Source organism: Loxodonta africana, chromosome 7 (assembly GCF_030014295.1).
Source record: "Loxodonta africana isolate mLoxAfr1 chromosome 7, mLoxAfr1.hap2, whole genome shotgun sequence".
Lineage (NCBI taxonomy): Eukaryota > Metazoa > Chordata > Mammalia > Proboscidea > Elephantidae > Loxodonta > Loxodonta africana.
Window position 1 is genome coordinate 69,920,944 of NC_087348.1, and position 26,442 is coordinate 69,947,385.

Genomic DNA, 26,442 nt, shown 5'->3' on the forward strand with positions numbered 1-26,442 from the left:
TAGGTTAGCAGCTGTAGCACTTAACCACTACACCACCAGGGTTTCCCACTACGACTAGAAGTGGGGTTTATTCCAGAGATTCAAGGCTGGTTCAACATTCAATAATCTATCAGTGTAATCCACGATATTAACAAACTAAAGGTGGAAAAAAACAAAACAAAAACATAATGCTGTTGATGCAGAAAAAGTATTTGACAAATTTCAACACCTACTCATGATAAAAAAAAAAAGAACTATTAGAAAAACAGGAATTGAAGGAAACTTCTTCAGTTTATTAAAAGCTCTACAAAAGCCCTACAGCTAACATTATACTTAATGGCAAAAGACTGAATGCTTTTCCCCTAAGATCAGAAACAAGGCAATGATGTCTGCTCTCATTACTCTTCAACATAGTACTGGAAGTTCTAGCCAGTACAGCTAGGCAACAAAAGGAAATAGAGAGCATACAGATTAGAAAAAAAGAAAGAAAACAATCCCCATTTGCAGATGGCGTGATTGTCTACATAGAAAATCCTAAAGAATCTACAAAAAAAAATTCCTAGAACAAAGAAGGGAGTTCAGCAAGGATGCTGCACACAAAATAACATACACAAATCAATTGCATTTCTATATACCAACAAAGAACACATGGGCACCAGAATTAAAATTACAATATCATTCATAATCACACACACACACACAAAAAGAAATACTTAAGTGTAAATCTAATTTTTCTCACCCAATCAGCCTACAGTCTCGCCACACGGGTCTAACTCTGTCATGAAGGCAAGGACAGTTTGTTTTGCTCTCCAATGAAACCAAAATACCTAGCTCATCACCTAGTAGGTATACAATATTTGTTGCCACAGCTCATGTCCTGCCCTAACACAGATTTTCTTCCTTCTATGCTCCTGATGAGGTCCAGGCCTGTTAGAAAATCCAGTTTCTACCTTGTCAGCTCATGACTGCCAAGGAAAGTACCAAGGAAACTATTTCCACTCCCACTCCCCAAAACATTACAGTCTTACACTACAGCCAGGGCCTTGCCAGCGCTGTAGGCATCTCCCAGCCACCCAGAAGGCACACTGGGCCCCACCTATATCAGTGCAAAGGGTTACCAAGTCTTCACCCAAAGACCTTGGATGATATGATATCACTGCCAATATTGTCTCATCTATGCTCTGGGCTGGGAAGAGCTAAAAAATGCACCAGGTCTTTCTTTCAAGGCGGCACCCGTGGGTGAACTCGAACCTCCAACTTTTAGGTTAGCAGCTGAACATATTAAATGTTTGCATCACCCAGGGACTCCGTCTACCTTATAAGGACTGGTAATAATGAAGATCAAAAACAGAATCCTTCAGCACAGTGCCAGCTCATGCTCCATGTTAATTGCCATGGTTATTGCTATTAACTCAAGGCCAGGTCAAGGCTGGGTATCACTGCTGGGGCGATTTCAAAAAGGATGGAGCTAAATGGCTATTTAACAGCTTAATGATTATAGTAACTCTGAGGTAGGTACTACTCTTATCCCTATTGCATGGAGAACACTGAAGTGCAGAGAGGCTGGGTAACTTGCCCAAGCAGTGAGGGTGGGATTAGAGCCCAGGCATCTGGGTCTACACCCAAGCTTTTAACTACTATGCTGTATAGCCTCCAGAATAGCTATTGACATGCAGAAACTCTCCTGGAAGAAGTCGTGGCAAACGCCTGGGTAGTCAGATTCAAGATCTGCCTTAAAGTCCTCAGACCTCAGTCGACTGCAAACAGAGAAACATGACAACTGGTGGCAGGGGAGCAGAAGAGTGTGTGCCGAGTCTGCAGAAAAGTGCCACTGCAGAGAGAGTACCCCTCAAATGATGAGAGATCACTCTGTGCCTTTTAAGAAACAATTTTCACAGCAAAGCTCAAGAAAAGAGAGAGGCCTCTTGCATCATGGGGACAAGGTAATAGGCTTTAAAAATGGAACTCAAATAAACCACACACAGAGCTCACATGGGCCCAGTTTTCCAGGAAAAATAGCAACTGCCACAGCATTCAGATGAAGAAGTCACACTTGTGCCTCACGTAGCAAACAGCTTTCAAATCATTAGGCTGCAGAGACACCCCGGGTCTGCCAAAGTAGCAGGTGCCAGCTTCACCTGCCCCTCTCTGTCAGGCTCCCTCTTTCTACTGATAAGAGGATACAGAAGAGGATACCCAACGCCTGCACCTGCTTTGCCAGCTTCAAAATACAGAACCTCCCAGAGTGATCAGCACCATGCCATCAGGAGCTCCTCGAGTCTGCTGCCCTGCAAGCCCCTCTCAAGAGACCCTCTTGGCTTTCTCCTTGGCCCAGACCTGCCCTCAGCTCCTGAAACTCTGCAGCATAGGCCTTGCTGACCACCCCTCTTTGGAACTCTCTTCCCGTGGCCCCTCACAGTTCTCACCACTCTCCCCAACCCCACCTCCCCAATCCCTCTCATCTTCTTCTGGGGCCCCTCTTCCAACTCTGTACCCCTAAACACTAGTACTCCAAGCCTTCACAATATGGTGTCTGCCCACCTTTCTGGTTCTAGCACCTATTCTTCCCCTACGTCAGAGGCAGGACAGCTTCATGATTAGAAGTACAGGTTCTGGAGCCAGGCCAACTGGGTCTGAACCTTGGCTCTACAGTGGTGTGATCTCAGGCAAGCAAGTTAACTACTTTATGTCTCAGCTCCCTCATCTGTAAAATGGAGATAATGACAGTGCCTATCTCAGGTGGGTTGCTGTGAGGATTAAACAAGTTAATACGCAGAAACCATTTAGACCCATGCCTGGTGCCTGACCCACGCTCTATAAAGTGCAACCACGGCCATCATTACATGTGCACAATGCTTCAGCCAAACCCAATCAGTTGTTAGGCCCCAAACCTACCCCACGTCCTTCTATCCTTCCAGCACCTTTACTCAGGTCTTTCGCCTGTGCTGGGAATGCCCAGCCTCTATCTCAGTCCTTCCGTCGAGGAGGTGACAAAAGCAACCATCCCCATAAAACCTTTCTTGATCCACTCAACACCCAGTGAGATGGCATTTCTCTCTCCTCTTTAACAGTGGGGGCTGACTTCTCCCAGGACCCTCTTCTTAATCTCCTTTGAATAATCATCAGTTTTAGACTTGCTTTATCCTTCCCACTTACAGGTCATGAGCTCCTCAGAAACAAGGTAGCATTGGGATTTTTTCTCCCAAAATTTTATTCCCAGCAACTTTACAGTGTAAGAACTCAGGAAACATTTGCTGGATTAAATCAAAATGCAAAAAGCCCAAAGCCTGGGTCTGGAGTCCCTGGGTGGCACAAAAGGTTAATGCTCTTGGCTGCTAATGGAAAGGCTGGCAGTTAATTCCACTCAGAGGTGCCTCAGAAGAAAGGCCTGGTGATCTACGTCTGAAAAAGCCATTGAAAACCCTTTGGAGCTCAGTTTCACTCTAATAAATGGGGTTGCCATGAATCTGAATTGACTTGACGGCAACCGGAAAGCCCGGGTCTACTGCAGTCACCAGAGACTGAAACAACAATAAATGGACCCGCAGGTCTGAGGAAGCCTTTCCCGGCATGTCAAACCCAAGACAGATCTCCGGCTCAAATCCATACTGGTACTCAGATGGTTGACTTTGATTTGTTGGTTTCATTCTAGTAACTTTGTAATGGCCAACAAAAAACCAAATCCTTTCAGCAAGTTCGGAACCTGCTTTCACTGCTAACAGCACTTCCTGACAGACACACTTCTGGCTTAGGAAGACATGTTCTTTCTCAGAAATACTACTAAATTTTCTTGTTTTAGTGCATTTCTTATAAGTGTTCTTAAGGAGGAATTACTTATTTTATTACAGTTTTAATCAAAGTGTCAGAGATATGAGCCGTCAGGTCGAATCCGACTCATATCCACCCAATAGGACAGAGGAGAAATATCCACACGGTTTCCTAGGCTGTAATCTTTATGGGAAGAGATTGCCAGGTCTTTTCTCTCGTAGAGCCACTGGGGTTCAAACTGTCAACCTTTAGGTCAGCAGCTGAGCACGTTACCGTTTTGCCACTAGGGCCCCTTTGTCAAAAATGTACCAATGCTGACTTCTTCAATTTGAGCAGACAGATTGCTCCTTAAAGGGAATTTACTGGCTCACCTCCACACTGAGTAACAAATAATAAGTTATGGATTACCTATAAATATGCAGTTTTTCACCCTCATCTACTTTTACTTTTATTCTGCTTTTTCATTCATTGAAAATACAATGAAGATGGCTCCTAGCATTTAGAGTAAATTTTTAACGTATCTTCACAACAATCTTCTTGAAAAAAAGAAATTCTAATACTCTTATTTAATCTTGGACCATTTCCATTAGCTGGCAGAATGCCAACCTAATGAAAAGATTCCATAATGTACAAAGACGGTCCAATGTAGCATCAGCTGAAAGAGCAAAAATTAGAAGCAATCTAAATGCCCTATAACAAGCTCATGGCTCATTGAAGATGTTCCCTTGATAGAATATTATGCAGCCATCTCAACTGATCATGATGAAAACTAGCAAGCCGTCTGGAAAAAGGACAAAGATATAACGTTAACAGTGACCAAACTAAAACCCAAATCCATTGCTATCGAGTCAATTTCGACGCATAACGACCCTATAGGACAGAATAGAACTGCCCCACATGGTTTCCAGGAAACGGCTGATGGATTCAAACTGCTGACCGTTTGGTTAGCACTGGAGCTCTTAACCACTGCATCACCAGGTCTCCATTAAGAGTAAAGGGGACGCAAAAGTATAAGGGCACACTGTTCATGACATCGGGGTTGCTCTAGCTGGGGGTAGGTTAGATCCAGGGCTGGAGAACATACGTGAAGAAAGTTAGAGGAAGGCTAAGAAGAAATCTGAGCAAACAGGGACAGAAGGAATGGCAGTAGCCACAGGAAAATGAGAGCCCTGGGTACAGGGCAGGAACTCCACTTAGAAGAGCAGAATGGAAGATAGGAGAGGCTCCACAAAGCTAAAGTCATTTCAAGATTCGATCCCAAAGTAGGCAAGGGGAATGAGAAGAAGATCTTCCCTAGGTTTTCAGAATGAATCCATCCCTGGATGAGAGAATGAATTTTAAGCTCCTAAGACAATCATTGTGTAGCCTTGCCCCCTCTACGGTATGGCCACCAAGCTCTCCCCAAAGGCTCAGCCTCTTTCACATCTCTGAGGCTTTTTTTTTTTTTTTTTTAAGACAATCATTGTGTAGCCTTGCCCCCTCTACGGTATGGCCACCAAGCTCTCCCCCAAAGGCTCAGCCTCTTTCACATCTCTGAGACTAATCCTGACTCAAGATAGGAGGGATTTAAGGGGCTCTGGCCTAGAACTCAGGGATTTGGCTTGTTCGCTGCTAACCCAGCAGATAAAGAAAGTGAACCTCCAAGAGACTGAGTATCTTAGCCAAGGCTACACAGGGAGTTATGGATTTAGCTGACACCTAAACCTGAGTTCACCTGTCTCTCTGTATACAGCTCTTCTGCAGAGTAACCCAGTACAAGACTGACTGATAAGATGGACCAATCAACAGTGCCCAGGGTGTGAGATCCAACTGTTACCAGAGAAACAAGTGGCTTATGAATATATGAGACCAACCAGAGCAAGGCAGGAAAATCTCAGCAACCCCAGGCCACTAACAGTTGCTCCCAAAGAGAAAAAGTCTGCTCCTGCATCCAAGTCCATGACAAACCCCAGCCTCTAATTTCTCAGTCCCCTATACTTTGTTGGTTTAGCTGCCCCATGCGTGACCCCATGCTGGGCCCTGGGGGCATGGCCACTGGCATTGCCATGTCGCGTCAGGGGTCCCACAAGACAATTCTACCTCTGGACAGGAGAAAATAACTCCAGAGCTCCTCTTCGCCCTCTCTCACCATTGATTCCTATCCCAACGTGGATCCCTACTGCCAATATAAGAGCCAAACTCTTGTCCTGGCATTAAGGTCCCCCTCATATGGCTCCAAAGCACGACTTAACCATTCCTCCCAAAGCATTAGCCCCGCCCCCAGATTAGGGGAGTGGGGGCTGCTCTCTTCTTCCTCATCCCACCTCCAAATGCCACGCCGTAAAGGTTCTGACAAACTGGAGGGCTCTTCCTCTGCCACAGCGGCCAGCAGCAAACACCTGTTCGGTTCCTACTACCTGCTGACCTGGTAGGGGTAGGGCACATCAGATACACTTCTGAACAAGCCAATCTGCGCCCTGCAAGAATGCAGACTTAAACGGGGAAGCGAATGAGATAGGCCCTGCTAAGGCAATGCAATAATGCCAAAGCAGAGACAGAAGGCACAAAGTGAACAGCAGCAAAGAGTAAAGGTGGCAGCGATTTAATTCAACCTTAAAAGGGGCTGCCTCATGTCTCAGAGAAAGCCATATTTGAACTGGTTCCTGAAAGATAATCTAAAACAACAGTAAAAATAATGGTAAAAATAATGGTAGCCAACATTTATTGGGAGCTTAGTATGTGTGTTCAGGAGCCCTGGTGGCACTGAGGTTAAGCTCTCAGCTGCTAAGCGAAAGGTCAGTGGTTCAAACCGATCAGCGGCTCCATGGGAGAAAGTTGTGCAGTCTGCTTCCACAAAGATTAAACTCGTTGCCATGGAGTCAATTCCGACTCATAATGATCCCATAGGACAGAGTAGAACTGCCCCATAGGGTTTCCAAGGAGCAGCTGGTGGATTCGAACTACTGACCTTTTGGGTAGCAACCAAGCTCTCAACCACTGTGCCACCAGGGCCCCTCAAAAAGATTATAGCCTTGGAAACTCTACGGGGCAGTTCTACTCTGTCCTATAGGTTCACTATAAGACAGAATCGACTCAACGGCAATGGGTACTACGTGTTAAGCACTGTACCAACACTTCACCTGCTGTATTATAAACTCATTTACTCACTAACTATTGAGTCCCTACTATATGGGGATGGTGCAAGACTGGGCAGTGTTTCATTCCATTGTGCATGGGGTCCCCATGAGTTAGGGGCCAACTACACAGTAGCTAATAACAACAACTATCTTCCAGCCACTGTTCTGGGCACTGGGGACTAGCAGTGAACAAAATGAACAATAATCCCTGCCTTCAAAGAGCGTATATTCTAGTGAGAAAAGACAATAAACTAAATAAGTAGGGAACAGTTACAATTTGTTAGCTGGCGATAAATGGTAAGAGGAAAAAGAAAGCAGGAAAGGAATAGAGAACACGGGGCGGGGGGACGGGGGCAGTGGGCTAGGTAGATTTTAAGTAAGGTGACATTTGAGTAAAGACCTGAGGAAGGTGAGTGAACAAGCCATGCCGGTATCTAGGGGAAGAGCATTACAGATAGAGAGAACCACCAGTGCAAAGAGCTTGGACAGGACGCATGCCTAGCATGTTTGAAGAACAGCACAGATTCTAAAGCAGCTGGAGTGGAGCAGAGAGGGGACAACAGGACCAACACATACCACTGCACAAGCTGTGCACTGCATAACCCCAGGGGTACCACTCATTCCACCACCATGTACTCTGCAGAACCCAGCCTGCTCAACCTTACACTGCATCCCCGGGTTGGAAGAGGAGGTCAGACAAGTACCAGGAAGCCTTGCTGGCCAAGGTAAGGATTTGGCTTTTCCTCTGAGTGAGACAGGAAGCTACTGTTCAGAGGGCTCTGAGCAGAGGTGTGACCTGATCTGACTCTCATCTTCACAGGATGGCTGTGCAGAGTACACAGGAGCAGGGTAAGGCTGGACACAGGAAGACTTCTGAGGAGGCTACCGCAATATCACATTCAGCTAGGTACTGCACTATCCTCACAACCCTAAGAGGCAGGCTCAGGGAGTACACTTTCATAGATGAAGTGACTGAGGCTCAGGAGAGATCTGTTAACTTGCCCAGGGTCACTTGGCTGCACAGTGGCAGAGCTGCCAGCACCGAGAAGTAGGGAAGAGAGTATTTCAGGGGGAGAGAACAGCATCGGCAATGGGGCAGGGGCCTGGTAGGGCCCCGCATGCTTGGGGAGGGCAGAGCCTGGGGGCAAATGGCAAGGGCAGTCGGGAAGGCCTGTCTGTGCCCTGACCACTGTCACACAGGTGCCTCCTAGTCATGTCCAAGTTAGCAACTCTCTCCTGGACCAGAACAACTGCCTCCTAACCTGTCTCTCGGCTCCACTCTTGTCCCCCGCCTCCCTCCAATCCATTCTCCACACAGGCAGCCAGAAGAACCTCTCAAAAACTTAAACCAGCTATTCTTTTCTTGCTCTTCACACTCCAGTGGCTTCCCATCATGCCAGGCGCACTGATGCTGAATGAATGGATGACTCCCTCACCCCTACGGCCCAGTCACTTCTTCCAAAGTTCTGAATGCCAGAGAAGGGATCAAAAAAACAGTGCAAGGGTCAAGAAGGCTGACACTGGAGCCAGAGAAGCTGGGCTAGAATCCCAGTGTTACCGTGCATTAAATGTGTAACCATGGGCAATTGTACAGTCTCTCTGAGCCTCAGCCCCTCCATCTGCGAAATGGGGATAATAATAGTTTCTGACTCATCAGGCTACTATGATGATTAATGAACTGATATATGTTAGCAATAAAAATATAATTATTAGGGCTGCAAAGCAGTGAACAACGGGGATGCTGACAAGATGACAAGAAAAAGCCTTTCCGCCTGGTGAAGAGGCTTGGCCCACTGATCTGCAAGTCCTACTGCTTCCCTGGTGGGAAACGTCTAGGAGGGGGCTTGTCATCCCAGCACACTCACCTCATAGAGAACTGCCCCCTACCCTCATTACTTCTGTGTTCAACCCTCTTAGAACATTTGTTCTACACCTCTGGGGTGAGGGACTTCATCCTCAGCACAGAAGGTGGCAGTGAACAGAAGGGGTCCCTATCTGTATTCTCGTTTTTGTGGTTTTTTCCCTTTTTGAGACTTGGCTGGTTGCATAATCATTTCTATGCTGCCTTACTTTTATTAATGGTGGTCTGTGTGGATCCCTCTCTTGCCCAGAGGCAAATAATCATCAGTATTAACTTTTCTAATGAGCCCTGGTGGCACAACGGTTAAGCACTCAGCTGCCAACTGAACACTGGAGGTTCAAACTCAGAGGCTCTGTGGGAGAAAGACCTGGCAATCTGCTCCTACAAAGATTACTGCCAAGAAAACTCTATGGGTCAGTTCTACTCTGTCACATGGGGTCGCCATGAACTGAAATTGACTCAATGGTACCTAACAACAACAACGATTAACTTTTCTACCTCACTGGATTGCTGGAGACAGCTCCCAAAAGGATTCTTGTGCATTTTTCTGACTTTGGGAGCCTCAGTCCCAGAAGCTTGTCTTGTCTCAAAAACGGGGAAAAGGTCTGCTCCTTCCTTGCCTCCTTAGCAGAGGGAGGTGACCTCATACTGAGGAGCACAGAAGTGCCTGCCAGCCAGGTATGGTTCAGGCAGGCCGAGAGCCATTGCGCTGTACCAATTAAAATGCACAAGGAGACAGGGGACCATTAAGATCGAGTATGCCGCAACCTGTGGATTAAACGTTTTAAATAAAATGCTTACTCCTTGGCAAACAGAATGCCCTCTACCACACTGTGGTCAAGTAAAAGGAGCTCCGCAGATATCCCTGGGCTATAAACACGGTAGCAGGCGTGCTCCCAACAGGGGCCTCAGCACTCTGAGGCCTGGCAGCACCTGAGTCCCCAAAGCTCCTGACACCACCCTTCCAGTGAAGAAGGTGCTGTAACAGCTGCTTAAGGCTGACAGAGCCACAGCACTGGGCGGCAAGGGAAAGGCCTTCCTCACCAAACCCGACCGTGAATTTAAGGGGCAGATTCAATGACTGTTTTCTTCTCCGGATGCTGAATACAGTGAACACTAAAGTTATCTTGGAAACTGGGGAAAACTATGAAACTAAGGCTGCAACGAAATTCTGCAGATTTGAGCCAATGAATATTTGGAACAAAAAGAAAAGTGTATATTTCCCAAAGAATCAGTACCACTCTCAGGGCTTAAAACCAGGCTTTTTAAGGGTCATATTCATTCCAAAGCCCTCTATAATCTGTAACGGGAGAGACAGAAACATATGTACACACAGAGAGAGCAGTGGTGGTAGGATTCTCACCTTGCGTGTGGGAGACTCGGGTTAGATTCCCAGCTAATGTGCCTCACGCCCAGCCATTGCCCATTTGTCAGTGGGTAACAGCCCAAAATCCTAGTGGAGGGACAGTGAGATGCTGAACCTCATTGAACGCTGAAAATAATACCAGAGAAAATAACTCGCCCTCAACATGTAAAAATCTGGACTCCTATGTGCAGACTGGCCCACTGCTCTAGATAAGACACATGCGTGCCTGAGGTAGAGATGGGCAACTGCAATGACCAAGAGGGCCAGCCCCTAGCTCACGCCCTCAGCTTTGGCTTTCTCTGCATGCAGGTGCTGGCCTGGCCCCGGATGACTGAACAGAAATGGGAGAAGCAACTCAGCCTTACCAGGAGGTCTCCTCCACCTCACCCCTCCCCACCCCACCAGAATGCAGCCTGGGGAAAGAGAAGGAGCCAGGCCTTGGAATCAGACACCTGGGTTCCAATCCCAACTCTGGCCCTCCTACTCCCCTATGAACGGGCACTTGTAACCACCTCTGTGGCCATTTTTGTGTAGTTGTCTTCTTCATTTTTTTTCCCTGTTAACTGCCTCTCTCTCCTGCTAGAATGAAAGCCCCATGGCGTAGAGGCCAGGCTGGCCCGGTACTGACAGGTCACTACACGTCCCTCCACCCAACCCCCAGCTAGCATGTAGAACCATAGCTGCCATAAAGCAGGATTTCAGTAGATGGATGCATGGCTTGGAGAATGCCTGGCTTCAAACATCCATCTTCAGGAGCCGCACTTGAGTTTGTTCTGGCAGGTGTGGGCCCAGCGCCAGACGGATGGCCCAGCTGCCTTCCCCCCAAGGCTCTGCAGCCTGATCAGAGCCCCCACCCCTTCCCTGCAGTCCTGCCTGATCCCCAACCCTGTCCCAGGAGCACTGCTCAGGCCACTCACCTGAGCTATGACAAAGAGCAAGGGGAAGCTGCGACACGAAAAAGGACAACAATTAGGTCTCTTCAGTCCATAAAATTGTTGATGGGAAGAATATACAACTGGATGTACAAACTCATAAACAGATGGAGGACATGAACACAACATCAGAAATGGAAGGGGCCCAAGACAACAAAGAATAGGGTCGCCTGATCCCAGGATAATACGGTCAGGGGCGCCTGAGGGGCACACGAGTGTAGGATAAAGGAAGAAACAGTCACACAGTGAATAGGAAACCTGCAAAATTCATTTCCTTAAGTGAATGTAATAAAGACCAGTAAAGTTCCAGGAGGAAAGTTACTCTGGACATTTTTCCTAACACACTGTAAGGCCTTAGCTTTTTAGGTTGTTTTGAAAAAGGAAAACATTCTCTTTGTAAGAAGTTCCTTAACATCTTAGTCAGAAAAGAATCTGAATGAATAGGTCCAACTGAACATGAGAGTTTACAGCCCAGGCCAGGCTGCCAAAAATAAAACTTAACTTGGCTTTAGAGTATTAATTTGTGTGACTAACTTTTAAGTAGCCTTTTTAAGATTACAAAAGTAGTACATGCTCATTGTTAAAAAATAGGAAACCACAGAGAAGGAGATGAGAATAAAAATCACCCCTAATTCTACAAGCTGAGGACCACTATTAACATTGTGGAGCGTTTCCCTCCTTCTGCGTATGAGATATTAACAAAGTTGAGCTCATACTGTGAATATAATTTCGAGTCCTGCTTTTTCCCAGTAAAGTCAATTTTAAAATATTCCACTGAGTTCAAAACAGGAAGTTCACCTTTAGTGAATAAACAAATAACAAAATGAACAAAAGAAACCCTTCACAAAACTGAAGAAAATAAAACTGATTATTCCACTGAACGCTCATTCTCCCACCAGAAGATAAAAATTCCCCATAAGATGGGAACATTAAGCCCATTTTGTATTCCATTACCTATAGTTGCAATAAATATTTATTGTTTTGAACAAGCCACACAGTTTTACAAATCAACAGAAGAATTTTATAACTGCATCTCACTTTGAAGCAAAAAAATCAACTTTTGGTGGCCCTGGGAAGGTTTAATCTTCCAATCTGCAGATGGACTGAATTATTTTTATATGATCAGTTTACATACATGGACTATCACATCCAAATGAAAGTCACATCTCCAGCCTGTTGCATTTGTTACCTAAACAGTGGAGTAGGCAAATGGCCTTCCAAGGGCATATATATGTACTACTTGGTCAGGAGCTGTCCTGATATCTGCCCACGTCGTCCTTGGGTGCCTGGTTTTGTGTGAAGGCCCAAGACCTGAGCCAGCAGAGACCAGAAGAGCCTTTCTGCCTGGTAGAGAAGGCTGTGCACGATCAAGCTCCCCTTAGTACCAATGCATTTTTTCTACCTCTAGCAATATTTCACACTTCATTCAACCAATATGGCTACGCCAGGAACTGAGCTGGATGCTAGACTTACAGGGGTAAATAACATCAGATGCTGTGCCCATTTCCACGGTGCTGCAGTTTGCAGAGTACTTCCCCGTCCACTATCTTCACACTAAGCCTGGGAAGCAGGGCAGACAATCACTATTATTTCCACATTCTAGACGATAAATATTCACTGGGATGTTTTGCCCAAAGTTATGAAATGGAAGGACAGGACTCAAGTCCTTAACAAGATCCCCAGGTGTTTCTTATGTATCCCCACATGGGGATACATAAGAATTACCTGGGGATACATAAGAATCACCTGTTAAAATGTAGGTTAATTCAGTACATATGGGGTGGAAATGCAACTTCTCATCAGGGGTCCAATCGCAACGAACTGGTTTGAAGCCCCGGAATAATTTTTAAAAGACATTAGGTTTTTCTACCAGTGTGAGATTCACCAGTATCAATGTCAGTAGAACAGGAGAAAGAACGCTAGATTAGGAGGCAGAAGACCTACACTTAAGTATGTCCTTCCATTTCATAACTTTGGAAAAGCAACTTCTCAGCAAGGGTCCAATTGGAACGAACTGGTTTGAAGCCCTGGATTATTCATATAGCCTTCAGCACCTTGGCTCTACCTGGCTGCTTAGTTTCCGAGCAATGAGTTGACCTGCCCAGTAGTTGGCCTCTAGGTGGCTACGTATGCCCTGGTTTTATGTGTGCCTGCCCAGATTCTGACCCTTGACTCAGAAGTCATTCTAGCTCTACTGGCACCACCTTCAAACACTGCCTACTCCCTCCCACTGCCACCAGAATGCAGCACACTGCTAGCTTCCCCCAGTGTCTATTCTCCTTTTCACCCTTAAAGACAGACTTTTTGCTGGGCTCATGGTCTCAAACCCAAGACATTTCCCAGCCTCTTTCACAGCTAAATGTAGCCATATGGCTAAATTCTGGCCACTGGAATAAAAAACAAACAAACAAACAAAAAACAATGCCACTCTCAGGTCTTGTGTTTAAAATGACTGGATATGTGTTCCCTTGGTCCCCTGGAAAATGGTGAAACTGAAGCCTTGAAACCTGCAGCCACGAAATGGAAGCCATGTGTTTAAAATACCAGGATTGAATCACTTACCTACTCTGGACTGGTGCATGAGAAAGAAACCAACTTCTGTGTGGTTTTATCCATTGTTTCTATGGGTCTCCTTAATACAGGAACTTTCCCTGTGTCCCAAGGAATACAAGACACTTGAGTGAGAGACCAGTTCTACATCCTTCTAGCAACGCCCCTTGCCACCAATTAAATAAAAAGGGATGCTTGAAACTGTGTAGAAAAGTGTTCCATTCACAGTTTTATGGAAAACTTTTAAAAAAATGAAATCACCAGGATCTCAAAAATGATTTATGTTCAGGTCACAAGAAAAACTGAGAGGGCCCAGAAGAGCAAATCAGCCTCCTGCCATAACAGCAGGGGAGAGAGGTCTAAGCAACAAGTACGGCCAGCCCGCCAACTTACAGCAGTTCCCTCCACTCCTAGAAAAGGCAGCAGAAATGATGCAAGCCAAGGCTAATTTCCCCATGGAAACAGTGTTACAATAGGAGCTTAACTTTCTGACTAAGGATCTGATGGTCACCTTTTTCTAAACTCCGTGTTTTATCATCTATTAGACTTAGGACTTTTAAAGCAAGAAGGGCTGTTGGTCCAATAATATACCACAAAGGTATATATGTATTCCATACCATACAAAGTAGGTCCAAATCAATTACATCAAACACAACTAATCACATGATCTTTTACTTATTTTGCTTCCGTAACAGTGTGTGGCACAAAGAGCTTCACTTTAATAATTCCTCCTGACTTCTAAATACAGCAAATCAGAACATTTCAGAACATCTTCAACACAGAAAGCAAAAGGGAAACTTGAGAAGAGGGTGGAAGTTAAAGTCAGAAAAGCAGCGTTGGCTTAAACCCCCTGGGGCTGTTTCCCAGTCCATAAAACAAGGCTCTGTAACACCCCTCTCACAGGGCTGTGGTAGAGACTAAACGAGACAGTCTGTGTAAAAATAATTTTGTAAATCGCACACAAATCTGAAACGGTATGGGTACCAGGACCATGGCTTTTGGAAAGGCTTTTGTGGGGAGATTCTGACAAACATCCCCATGAAACCTTTTGAGCAGACTACAAGCTGCCCAGCCACTTTCTGAAAAACGGACCCAGAGCAATTTCTTTTGCTGTATTCTTCTTCTCACTTTAAAACTCCCCCACGTGCATTAGCAGGCAAGTGGTTAGTCCTGCTGCTGCACTCATCATTGGCATCCATGTGGTCACCAGCCATGGGGCAAGCAGTGAGAGCGGTGGACGTCAATCACCGGTCGTGAAGAAGAGAGAGCTCTAGTGAGCTGGGGCCAAAGTGCAGCAACACAGCTATCAACCAAAAACGCATCGAGAGAACCACTGTCAGGAACCTCAAACCCAGAGGCAGAGGGCATTTCAGGGTATCAGGGGAAGGAAGGAAGGAAGGAGAATGCAGCAGTTAAGGATAGTACAGGCTCTAGGGTGAGACTGTCTTGGGTTTGAACTGGAGCTTTTCCACGTACTGTATGATCTGGGGCACCTGAGTCTCAGTTGCCTTACCTAGAAAAAGGACTAACAGTACCCACCTCGTAGGGATACTGTGAGGATTAAATGAGAAAATGCAAAAGCACTCAGCAAAGTTTCTGGCATATGCTAAATACTCAAAGGTAAGGTATTGCTATTATTAGTAGGATTAGTGTAGTTAATAAATAGATCATGAAATGCTAACGAAAATGAAGATTTGGCAGACCTCCAGTCCTTCACATTAAGGCTTTGCTACAAGTCCTGTGACCAGTATTCCTTGGACAGCATGCTGGCTCACTCACTGATCACCCAGGCTACGTAAGGTTCTTCTGCATTTCTGCCTAATGCCCCAGGAGAGGTGAAACATGCAAGACTGCCCGACTGGCCAGCTGGCTGGATCTGGATGCTTGTTTTTCTGGTCCACAGCTGCCCATCACTGTCCTGAGAGGTGTCCCGAGAGGAGGATATATTAACATGGATATCTGTGCCTAATTTTTCCAGCCATGCTCAAGCCTGGTAATCCATGGTTTTCAAAGCACTTCAGTGAAAAAGAAAGGAAAGATCAATAGGAAAGAGGAAGGATATGGGAAAGAGAAGATGAAGATATTGGGTACCTCTGGCCCCATCTCATTTTCTTCCTGTTTGGGCTCCCCAAGCCAGGCTATGGTTCCCCTTCTCTGGGGGTGAAATGCATCATCATCTTTAAAATATGGCCCTACCCAGCAAAGCGAGGACCGTCAGCACCCACAAGGTGGACAGCGCCATATCCTTAACCATGCCCTGGAGGTGGAGAAATTTCTTCCCGCACCCTTCCAGCTCCATCCCTGTAAAGCCCAGTAAGCCTTAAAATCACGGCCGCAGCTCCCTAGTCAGGAAACAGCTTTATAGCTTCAAATCCCTTACCTTTTCTTTATCTCACTGAAGTATTAGAACCACTCTGTAAGGGCCCAGACAAGAATTGCTATACCTGTTCCACAGATTCGGAATCAGCCTGAGTTTGAGACATTAAGTGATTTGGCAAAGACCACATGGTGATCAAGTAGTGGAACCAGCCGAGAAAGCAGGTTATCTGACTCCTAATCCGGTGCTCTTTCCAGAAAATGTGGACATTTATTTTTAAACACTCAATCTGCATAATGGTGCTTTGCTTCTGGCGATTTCATTAACCAAGGTATCTCGGTCACGGTTCAATGCAGATTCACACACTTGAGGGCCACTCACACAGGCAGATGTTCGCCGCACTCCAGAAATCTAAAGGGTAACTGAAAACGGCCATGCTGATTAACATAATTGACAATTAATTTCCAGTTCTGGCTCCTTCTCATCCTCTGCCCAAATTCATCTGGTAGCTGGCTATCGGGTCTCTGCTGTGTTCAGTCTTTCTTTGCTCCAATCCAAATGGAACACAAACACTTGATTCATGATTTAGGGAGAATTATTTCATATCACTAAAATAACCATAATCATCATAAAATAACTTCAGTGGTTCTCCACTGCCTTCCAGTCTCTACCTCACTAGGTAAACTCTGACTTGCTACTTTGCCCACTTCTGGTCCATAACTCTAAAACTCCCCAATCAAGCCCAAATCCTGCATCTAGAGGGTGATGGGAGGCATCAGAGTCTAGGAGCCAACAGCCTCTACCACCTTGTTTCTAAGCTCGGATCCACCACTCATTAACTATGTGACCTTAGGTCACTGAATCGCTCTGTATCTCAATTTCCTCATCCCTAAAACAATGATGATAGTAGCTGCTTCATGGGCTTTTTCTGAGCATTAAAATAACACGTGTGAACTGCTAAGAACATTGTAAGAGCTCACTGTCGTTGTTAGGTGCCATTGAGGCGGTTCTGATTCATTGCCACCCCGTGTGACAGAGAAGAACTACTCCATAGGGTTTCCTGGGTTGTAATCTTTACACAAGTGACAGACACATTCTTTCTCCTGCAGAGTCACTGGGTGGATAGGAAACACTAATCTTTTGGATACCAGTCCAGCACTTAACCATTGGGCCACCAGGGCCCCTTAATAACTCACTAAAAAAAAATAGATGTTGGCAATTATTATTATCTGAAATAACATGTTTCAGATTTGGGCCTTTAGTGGTCTTCCAAACTTAACTCCCTATCACTATTTACAAAATCTTCATTCTAGGCAAGTCTGTGTTCCTGGATGCAAACTGGTCATTCCTATTTCTGTGCTTTTAATTACACTATGTACTTGCCCCCCTCCCATCCTGAAGTGCTTGTCTTACCCTAGCCTGTTAATCTTAAATGTCTACCCATCCTTAAAGGTCTAGATCAAACCTATCCTCTTCCACAAAGCCTTCTTCCTTCCATGACAACCTGCAAAGATATCTCTAGTACCTAAACGGGCAGCTCCTGTCCAGAGGCGGGATGAGAAGACAGAAAGGGACAGGAGTTGGTTGAATGGACACGGGAAATTTGGGGTAGAAAGGAGGAATGTGCACTCACATTATAGGGATAGCAACTGGGGTCACAGAACAATGTGTGTGTAAATTCTTGTATGAGAAACCAACTTGAGCTGTTAACTTTCACCTAAAGCACAATTAAAAAAAAAAAAAGGCTATCTCTAGTTTCTGAATTCCTATAGCACTTAGTCTAGACCCTTTAATTGGTATTGCATGTGGCCTTGGATTTCTTCTACCTTAAGACAAACATATGCAGTAAATGAAACTCTAAGCTCCTTGGCCACACGACTGTGCTCTTCCTCTGGGCCTACCATGATGCCTTCCTATAACAGCTCCTCAGATATTTGTTGGCTGAATAAATAAATGTGTAGTACTATGCCCAAAGAAATATGCAATAAGATTTCTTTAAATTGATATGGCTCAGCTATTGATTTGCTGCACTTTGGACCCAATTAAAGGTAAGAAAGATGAACATCAACAGGACAAGGACAATCATGGTCTGCTAAACAACTTCTCTTTGATAAAAGATACTGATACCTGGCCAACCTGAATAATATGAAAAACAAAGATGTGTCAAAAGGAAATGGTAACCTAACACCAAAGTATCTTGCAAGATTGAGCTCATGAGTCTGTATTGCTAGAGAGTGAAGGGAAGCTGAGGTTTTACCCAAGCTGAAGTCACTCATTTAACAACTATTTATTGAGTGGCTACTGTGCAGACACTGTCTTAGATCCTGGGGACATAGCAGAGAACAAAACAGACAAAATTCCTGCTTATATTCTAGCATCTAAGGATGAAGGCTAGGTACAACATCACTCTCTACATCCAATGAAGCCTACGAAACAACAACTCCTTGCACCAACACCCTGCTATGCCTTCAAGTGAAATAACAATAATAAAGGAACACACCATTCACAACTGACCAAATGGAGGCAGTGCCAAAAGTGTTCTGTACTCCCAGTGAGGTATCCTGCATTCTAGAACCCACTGGGTAGTTTTCTGGCATAGCACTCCGCATCCTAACTCATTTGAACACGACTAGTCAAGCTCTACACCACCCATCTGTCCGTTTGTTGTACTATGGTGGCTTGCATGCTGCTGCGATGCTGGAAACTATACCACCAGTATTTTAAATACCAGCAGGGACAGATTTCAGCAGAGCTTCCAGACTAAGACAGACTAGAAGAAAGACTTAGCCATTCACTTCCAAAAATTAGCCAATGAAAGCTTTATGGATCCAAACAGAACACTGTCTGACTGGATTGCTCTGAACACATCAACAGGAGAGATCAATCGCTGAAGGAAGACATCATGTACGGTGAAGTAGAGGGCCAGCAGGGGTGAGGGAAACCCTTGGTGAGATGGATTAGCACAACAGATGTAATGACGCACTTGATCATGTCGGCAATGAGGATGGCACAGGACTAAGCAAGGTTTCATTCTGTTGCACACAACAAGGTCACCAGGAGTCAGAGGTGACTCAAAGGCTGCTATCTATCCCTATCTAGTCAAGCTCTGCCACTATCACCACTTAAATATCAAACCTCTCAAATGGCAAATGTGGCTCACGATGTCAAAGACAAAACTTAGGCGTGGGGAAGGAGGGAGGAATGGTAGTTGGTTAAAGGATCAGGCAGTTTTCACCAAGCAAAGCCTGAGGTTCCTTTCTCCTTTGTAGCAGAAACCTCTTCTGTCATCTAAAGCCTTTAATTTTTTTTCCCCTTCTAGCAGGATACTGAAAATAGCTTTGCATATAACATTTAAAATTGTTTTTGATCCCACACTCTTTCAGCTCTTGCTCTCTCCCTCAAACCCATTCCATTCCCCAAGGGCATCTATAAGCATATTTCATAAGTAAACCAGAGTCATCATTTTTATCCCTAAGAGTTAAAAAGAAAAACTGATTTGCATAATTATATGGAAGATAAGTTGGCCAAGAACACAGGAGCCTTATCTGGACCAAAAGTTCTAGGACAAAATTTCTTTCAACTCATCAAGAAAGATAGCAGATAAAAATCAAGGTTTGTTTTAAATGCATAACTACTGAGCATTATACGTGGGAACTTTTTGAGTTCCTCATTATTTATGTGCCATCTACATCTTAAAAAAAAAATTGGAAGTTTGGACGATGAAATATATATATGTTTTCTGTTATGGTGAGAAAAAAGGATTTTATACCCAAAACAAACAAACAAAAAACCCCACTGCCATCAAGTTGATTCCGACTTACAGTGACTCTATAGGACAGAGTAGAACTGCCCCATAGGGTTTACAAGGAGGAGCCGGTAGTTTTGAACTGCCAACCTTCTGGTTAACAGCCGAGTTCTTAACCACTATACCACCAGGGCTCCATAGCTAAAAGGGACCTGAAAAATCACAGTCCAATGAATGGCAACTTATTCAAAGCTATTCAGTAAGTCAGAGGCTGGGCCAAGATTAGAGCCAGGCCTCTTCCACCTCCCAGTCCACAGCTTTTACCACTGTCGTATTCATAACACATGAAACCAAATTCTAAAGGCACAGAGGTAAAAATCCCTTTTATAAAACTTTTTGGTAGACTGGAAAACTAGTAAGAAAAGGTACACTAAGACAAAACGGTTCCACTAATGCTGACAGCAAATGACCTGTAGTGCTATAGAGGCGGGGGTCCAGCTTCAGAAAGTTTAATTCATGTCGATAATGTTTTTGTACTAAACAGTATGATTTCAGCTACCAAACCAAAAACCAAACCCATTGCCGTTGGGTTGATTCTGATTCATAGCAACCCTACAGCACAGAGTAGAACTGCCCTACAGGGTTTCCGAGGAGCGCCTGGTGGATCTGAACTACGAATCTTTTGGTTAACAGCCATAGCTCCAGTTACAGTGGACACTAAATGGCTTTTGTGGGCTTGCCTGAGAACTAAACTATCATTTAGTCATTTTTTTTTTTTTTTTACAGAAAAATCTATCTCAAGTTTCCACCACCTGTCTTATAAACTTTTAGAAGAAAACTTGTTAAGGTGGCTGTACATGTAAAACAGAAAATTCTGAGGCCCAAAGCTCTGCACTAAACATAATTAAAACAGTAATAGCTGGTGATACGTGCTAGAAGTACATTTATGAGAATACCATTCAAACCCATAATTTGTTTATATGTAATATAATGTTTTATTAAAAGCCTCTTAGCAGGGTACAGTAAACTAGTATTTATACAATATATAACCAAGGGCAAGTACTCCAATTCTGTAAGCAAGTATTTACAAGGAGGCCCTTCTAACACTGGGCTCAAAGCTACAAGGAGGACAAAAGAGGGAGAAACCACCTGTACACAAGGAAGCCATAACCCAGTTACACTGGCCTTTATTTTTCTCTAAAATATCAAGCTACTTCCAACCTCAGGGCCTTTGCACTTGCTGTTCTTCTTCCTGGGATACCTTCCCTCAGATCTTCCTGCAGCTGAGCTTTCAATGTTTTCTCCCTCGGCCCAAACGCCACCTCCTAGAGAAACCTTTCCTGATCACCCAACTAAAGCAACCTCCTTCCCACCATTCACCATCACTCTTGCTTTACTCTGTTTTATCGATTTCCTGACACCTATCACGACCAGCAGTTAACAAGTTTAATTGCTTATTGTCTGTCTTCTCCTCTGGGACCCTGCTTTGTTCACTGCTGTCTCCTCAGCACCTATAACAGTGCTAGGCACATGGTAGGGCTCCAATAAACGTCACTGAATAAATAAACGAGTAGCACTGGAGAGTAGGAAGTGAGGACATGATAATTATTCATGAAATAATTTTTTAAAACGAGAGAACTAGCCATCCTGATTAAATACAATATGACAATATGCTAATTATGAAGTACTACTGCTTCTGAATGAAGGGCTGGCAATCAGCTATGTGAAGGCAAAGCAGAAACCCACAAGTAAAGGAGCATACAAACGGGCAATGTCATCACAGGAGGCTTTGGGATGGAGGGGGATTCATCGAGGCTGACAGACACAAGGAAGAGAGGCCTTTTGGGTCAAGGTGACAACCTGAGCAAAGACACACAGCAGGAGAGATCGTGGCATGGGATGGCCTAGAAAGAGCGGGGGAGAGACAAGCAGAATGGAACCACAGGCAAAGGGTTGGGGCTGGGCACAGGGGAAGCAAGGCTGGCGAGCAGGAACAGGGTGAGATTCCGGGGGGCCTGGATGACTGGACACAGGTGTCAGCCACATGCCACCAGTGACAGGGCTGTTCTCAGAAGGCAAAGCTGACTGCATCACATGGGGAAAATTGAAGGGAATAGAGGATGGGGCAGAAAACGGGTTTGAAGATAACCATGGTGGTCTAGGTATGAGGGGTAAAGCAGCTTCCTCCGTCTTCTTAGACATGAAAGAGGTGTAAGTGAGCAAGACTTCCAGGTGTGTTTCCCCTGGAAGACAATTTCCAGAGTACCTCTCATGGCAGATTTAGGCCAACTTCCCATACATCCTATCCCTGCAGCTCTCAAGGAGGATAAGAGAGGTTCACGATGATAGCTCTGACGGCAGGGCATGTCTCCGCGCCTTCCAAATCTGAGATTAATTACACTCAGCTTAGCCTGCGTTTATTACCTTTTTATTCTCTGGGGAAAAAAGTGGTATCTAATTTCACCGTGCAGTATATATTTGAAGATTATATAACACATTTTTATGTAAGAGGTTCTTGACATAAAACAATGTTTCCCTTACTATCTAAATGTATTTGGGTGGGGTGGGGCAACTGGCATTAAAAATATATACATACACACACACACACACACACACACACACACACGCCAAGGCTACAGAGTCTGTCTTTAGGATAAGGAATCTGGTAGGACAGGAAGAAGGTGAGAGACATCGGAAAAGGTCTCCTCCCCAGCGAGGAGCTCTGCAGATGGCTAGGACGGTGAGGACAGTGAGTTATGTTTGGACATTCATCTCACACAAGAAGCTGCCTGGGGAGGGGCTGGCTGAGCCACACCAGCCACGTCAGAGCAATGCCACAGAAAGGCAGGACAAACCAAGAGAGACAGAAACGCACAAGATGTGAAAAGACTGCTCGCAAGCACTTCTACGGTAACATCCAAGGAGTCCTGATGGTGCAACGGCTGCTAACCAAAAGGTTGGGGGTTCGAACCTACCCAGTGGCACCGTGGGAGAAAGACCTGGTGATCTGCTCCCATAAAGATTACAGCCTAGGAAACCCTATGGGGTAGTTCTGCTCTGTCACATGGGGTCACTATGAGTGGAAAATCAACTTGACAGCACCTAACAACAACAATGGTAACATCCAAATGCACTTACCTCCTGCTCACAAGGAATTGTGTATCATGCTTGTCAACACAAGATTGGTTGCCAATGACTGTGGGCCTACTAGGCTTCTGGCTCAGTGCTGGGCTCTTCACATACGTGAGGTCACTTGCTCCCAGCAGGCACCTAGTACAGTGCTTAGAGAGCAGGCTTGGGAGTCTGTTGGCCTATATACAAACTCTGCTCCACCCCATACCAGCTGAGTGACCTTGGGCAATTTACAAAACCACCTCACTTGTAAAATAACGATAATAATCAACCTACCTCATGGAGTTGTTATGAGGATGAAACGAGTTAATAAACATTAGGTGACTAACATACTTGCCGGCACAAAGAACATGCTTAATAAATGTTAGCTGTTATTATCATTCTCATTATTATTTCTATTTTGCAGTTGATACAACTCAGGCCCAAAGAAGCTACCTAAAGCGCCCAGGCCACACATTTCAAACAGGAGCTGAAGGGATAAACGCATGCAAATGTTTTACTCAGTATACGTACAAAATCCAGCAGGTAGGGTATTAGCCAGGATTCCCTGGGTGGTGCAAATGGTTAAGCACTGGACTACTACCCAAAAGGCTGGCAGTTCAAACCTACCCGGAGATGCCTCGGAAGGAAGGCCTGGCCATCTGCTTCTTTGAAAATCTTAGGGGCTGCAGTTCTAATCTACGAATGTCTACAATGTACCTGCCAGCAGCTGAAGCAGGAGAAAGAGGTCAGGCAGGACTGGTGATAAGATCCTGGGCCAAGAGGGGCAGTGAGAAAAGCGAAGCCAGGACAGACCTCTACCTTTCCAGGTGCAGGAAGAGAATCAAGAAATGAGTATGACCTGGAGGCAGAGGGAGGAGGGAGTTTTAAGAAGGAAGGAAAGACAGGTGGCTTAAAAGCTGCAAATGGTGCCAAAAAATAACCATTTAGGGCTCAGACTGGACCCCTGGAATTCACAACTTAAAGTTTTTGGAGATCTTTGAGAAAAAAACACAAAAAAGAGTGGTAGAGAAAGAAGTCAGTGGGCAAGGGCTAAGGATGGAAATGGAGATGAGAGTGGAGGAGGTGAATGTTCACAGCTCTGGGAGGTGGACTCAGAGGGTACAAGGTATAGACACATGTAAACCGCCTGGTGCACAAAAGGCTAACAATGGTCTACCTCTTCCCCTCTAGTCCTTCCTCTCCTAAAGCAAGACAAAGGCTTTTTCTCAGGTTGGTGGGGAGGCTGAGGACAAAGGTTACTTCAGTGACAGGCCCCTGGCAGGGGTGGGAGAGAGTGGCAGTTGGCACTCAGGGAGGGCTTCCTGTGTGCCAGGCTTTTACATGCATCATCTTACTGAATTCTCACTGGCACTCTGTGAGGAAGGCACTGTCAGTACACCACAGAGGAGGAGCCTGACGTCAGCGGAGCTAAACATTTGTCCAAGGCCACACAGCCCAAAACCAAGTGCCAGGCCCTTCTGCCTCCAGCACCCAGGCTCTTACCAACAGTGATGGCCCAAGAAGAGGGAACAGAGGAGAAATGCACTTGCTTTGTCTGAACTTGGACAGGAGAGGAGACAGTGAGAAAAGAGGATATTTTTGAGGTGTCCTGAGAGACAGAGACGCGTCTTGTTTTGAGAGAGCGAGAAGGGAAGAAGCAGGGTGGTGTCTGGGGTAAATTTGGGTCTTCTGATAAAGTGGCAATGAGGAGAGAGGACTGTGAAGGGCATCCTGCCTGCTTCTGGGCTCCTAACTAAACCTCAAGGCCTGCAAAGGGCTTTTTACTTCCCCACAGGTGCCTACCAGGGTGCTAACTAAAATCACTGCCTGTGTAACTGTAACATCTTCAGAGGCAGAAACTGTTTCTTTAATGTTGACTTTCTCCGGCCACAGTGAGAGCTAAGGATGGAATCACAAAATGGAGAAAACTCCTAGAAGGAAGACAAGTCTTACACCAAAAAGAGATATTATACATTTCATTTCTGCATATTCTTATGCATTTTCCTTAATGTAGCCAAGCTTCTCTACTGTGTTTGCCCACCTTTTAGTACATATATTGCATAGGAATTGTTGGTATAAAGGGATAAATCTGAAAGCGCGGTCACTTCCTTCCCCTGCCCTGTGGCACGCAAACCTCTTCTGCAAATAGCAGGCAAACTCGTGAGTAGTCATCGTTTCATAAATCATTTGAAATGGATCCTTTAAAACACCATCTGTTGATCTGTTTAATTTTCCTATGAAAATAGGACTTTAGCTCAGATGTTCTGGAAGTTCTAGCAGGTAAATATCAACCTGAATTCAAATGCATGAAATACTTAGAGACTCACAGAACTTTAGAGCAGAAAAGAACCTCTCAGATCATGTACTTCAACTGCCTTACTTTCTGAAACAAAGGGAACCAGAGAGGTTCAGTAAATTGCCCCAAGTGGCACAGCCACAAAAGCTTGAGTCTCAGCTAAAACCAGGACTTCCATCTCCTAACTTTCAGGCTAGTGTCCTTCCACTTTACCTACCCCTTTTTAAACTTCAGGGATTGGAATAAAGTACAATTTTAAGTATAGTTTCAGATTTTTTTATTATTGTTATTATTCACTGGCTACATCTAAAAATAAAAACCAAAATGCCTCTATAGATCCAGCTTCAGATGATACAGGTAATTTCAAATCCTGCCTATAGCAAATTTTAAAGCCTTCTAAATATGTTTACCAAACTGTCTTCAAGACTTGTCAATAAACTCAGTAACAAAACATGAACTGAAAGATCAGGTTTTGTATTTTAAAAAACATTTTGGAATTTCGTTGATATGGAAATCAAATTTGTGTGACCCCCCCCCTTTTTTTTTTAAGTCCTGCAAGCACGGAGAGCATTATTCAAAACTGCTCCGGAGCAGCAAGGCTTATTTTAAGCTCATGATTCAACCAGTACATTAATTAAAAACTCCACCAACCCAAATTGACAGATCTTGATATCAATGGGACCAGAAGAATTAAAACAATAATTGTCATATAAAAATAGAGTTAAAAGGGAACAGCAGCAGATGTCAGGAAGACAAATAACAAGCAAGCGTTGTGGGGGAAATAAGATGCATATAATGAGCAGTTTTTATGGACTTTTTTTTTTTTTTTTTAACGAAGGTCCTGGAAAAACGGGTAGAGTCAGGAAGCTTCTTCATAAATACCAAATCTGATTTTTGGAAGCCGGGTGAAAGAGAAAACTTGGCTAGTTAATACCCTGTTGAGAAGGAGCAATGTAAGAAGAAAGAAGAGACTGCAAGTGCCAAAACAACCGCAGGTGACCGAGAAGGGGCCCGAGATGGGAGAGGAGAGGGGACATTCGGGTGAGGGGTGTCAGTGAAGTTAACGGGCGAGCACAAACTTGATAACTGAGGCCAATGCCTAGTGCAACCCTTCCTTCCCGGCGCCAGCTGTCTGGCACCTGCGTGCGCCCCGCAGCCACTCTCACGTCTCTCTCGGGGCAGAGGACCCGCGCCCCACAAGTCAGCATTAATTTCTATTTTCCACTTCTTCCTGCGAGCAAACCGGAGCTCTTTTGGCAGTCAAGGCCCGGCGATCGCGCACGGAAGCCTTCCCTGACATCTGTCAAACCCGAAGCTTGAGCAAGCCTCGCTGCGCCCTCCACGGGGCTCCAGGGCCGGCGGTGGGCGCGTACCTGGGCGCCGAGCCATATCCCCGCG

At 45.1% G+C, this 26,442-nt stretch overlaps 1 protein-coding gene across 10 annotated transcripts in view; it reads right to left on the minus strand.

The window, feature by feature from the left end:
- BMAL1 (basic helix-loop-helix ARNT like 1) overlaps positions 1–26,442 on the minus strand; it is a 114,651-nt gene that overhangs the window by 87,310 nt on the left and 899 nt on the right. The gene's annotated exons all lie outside the window — the stretch shown is intronic.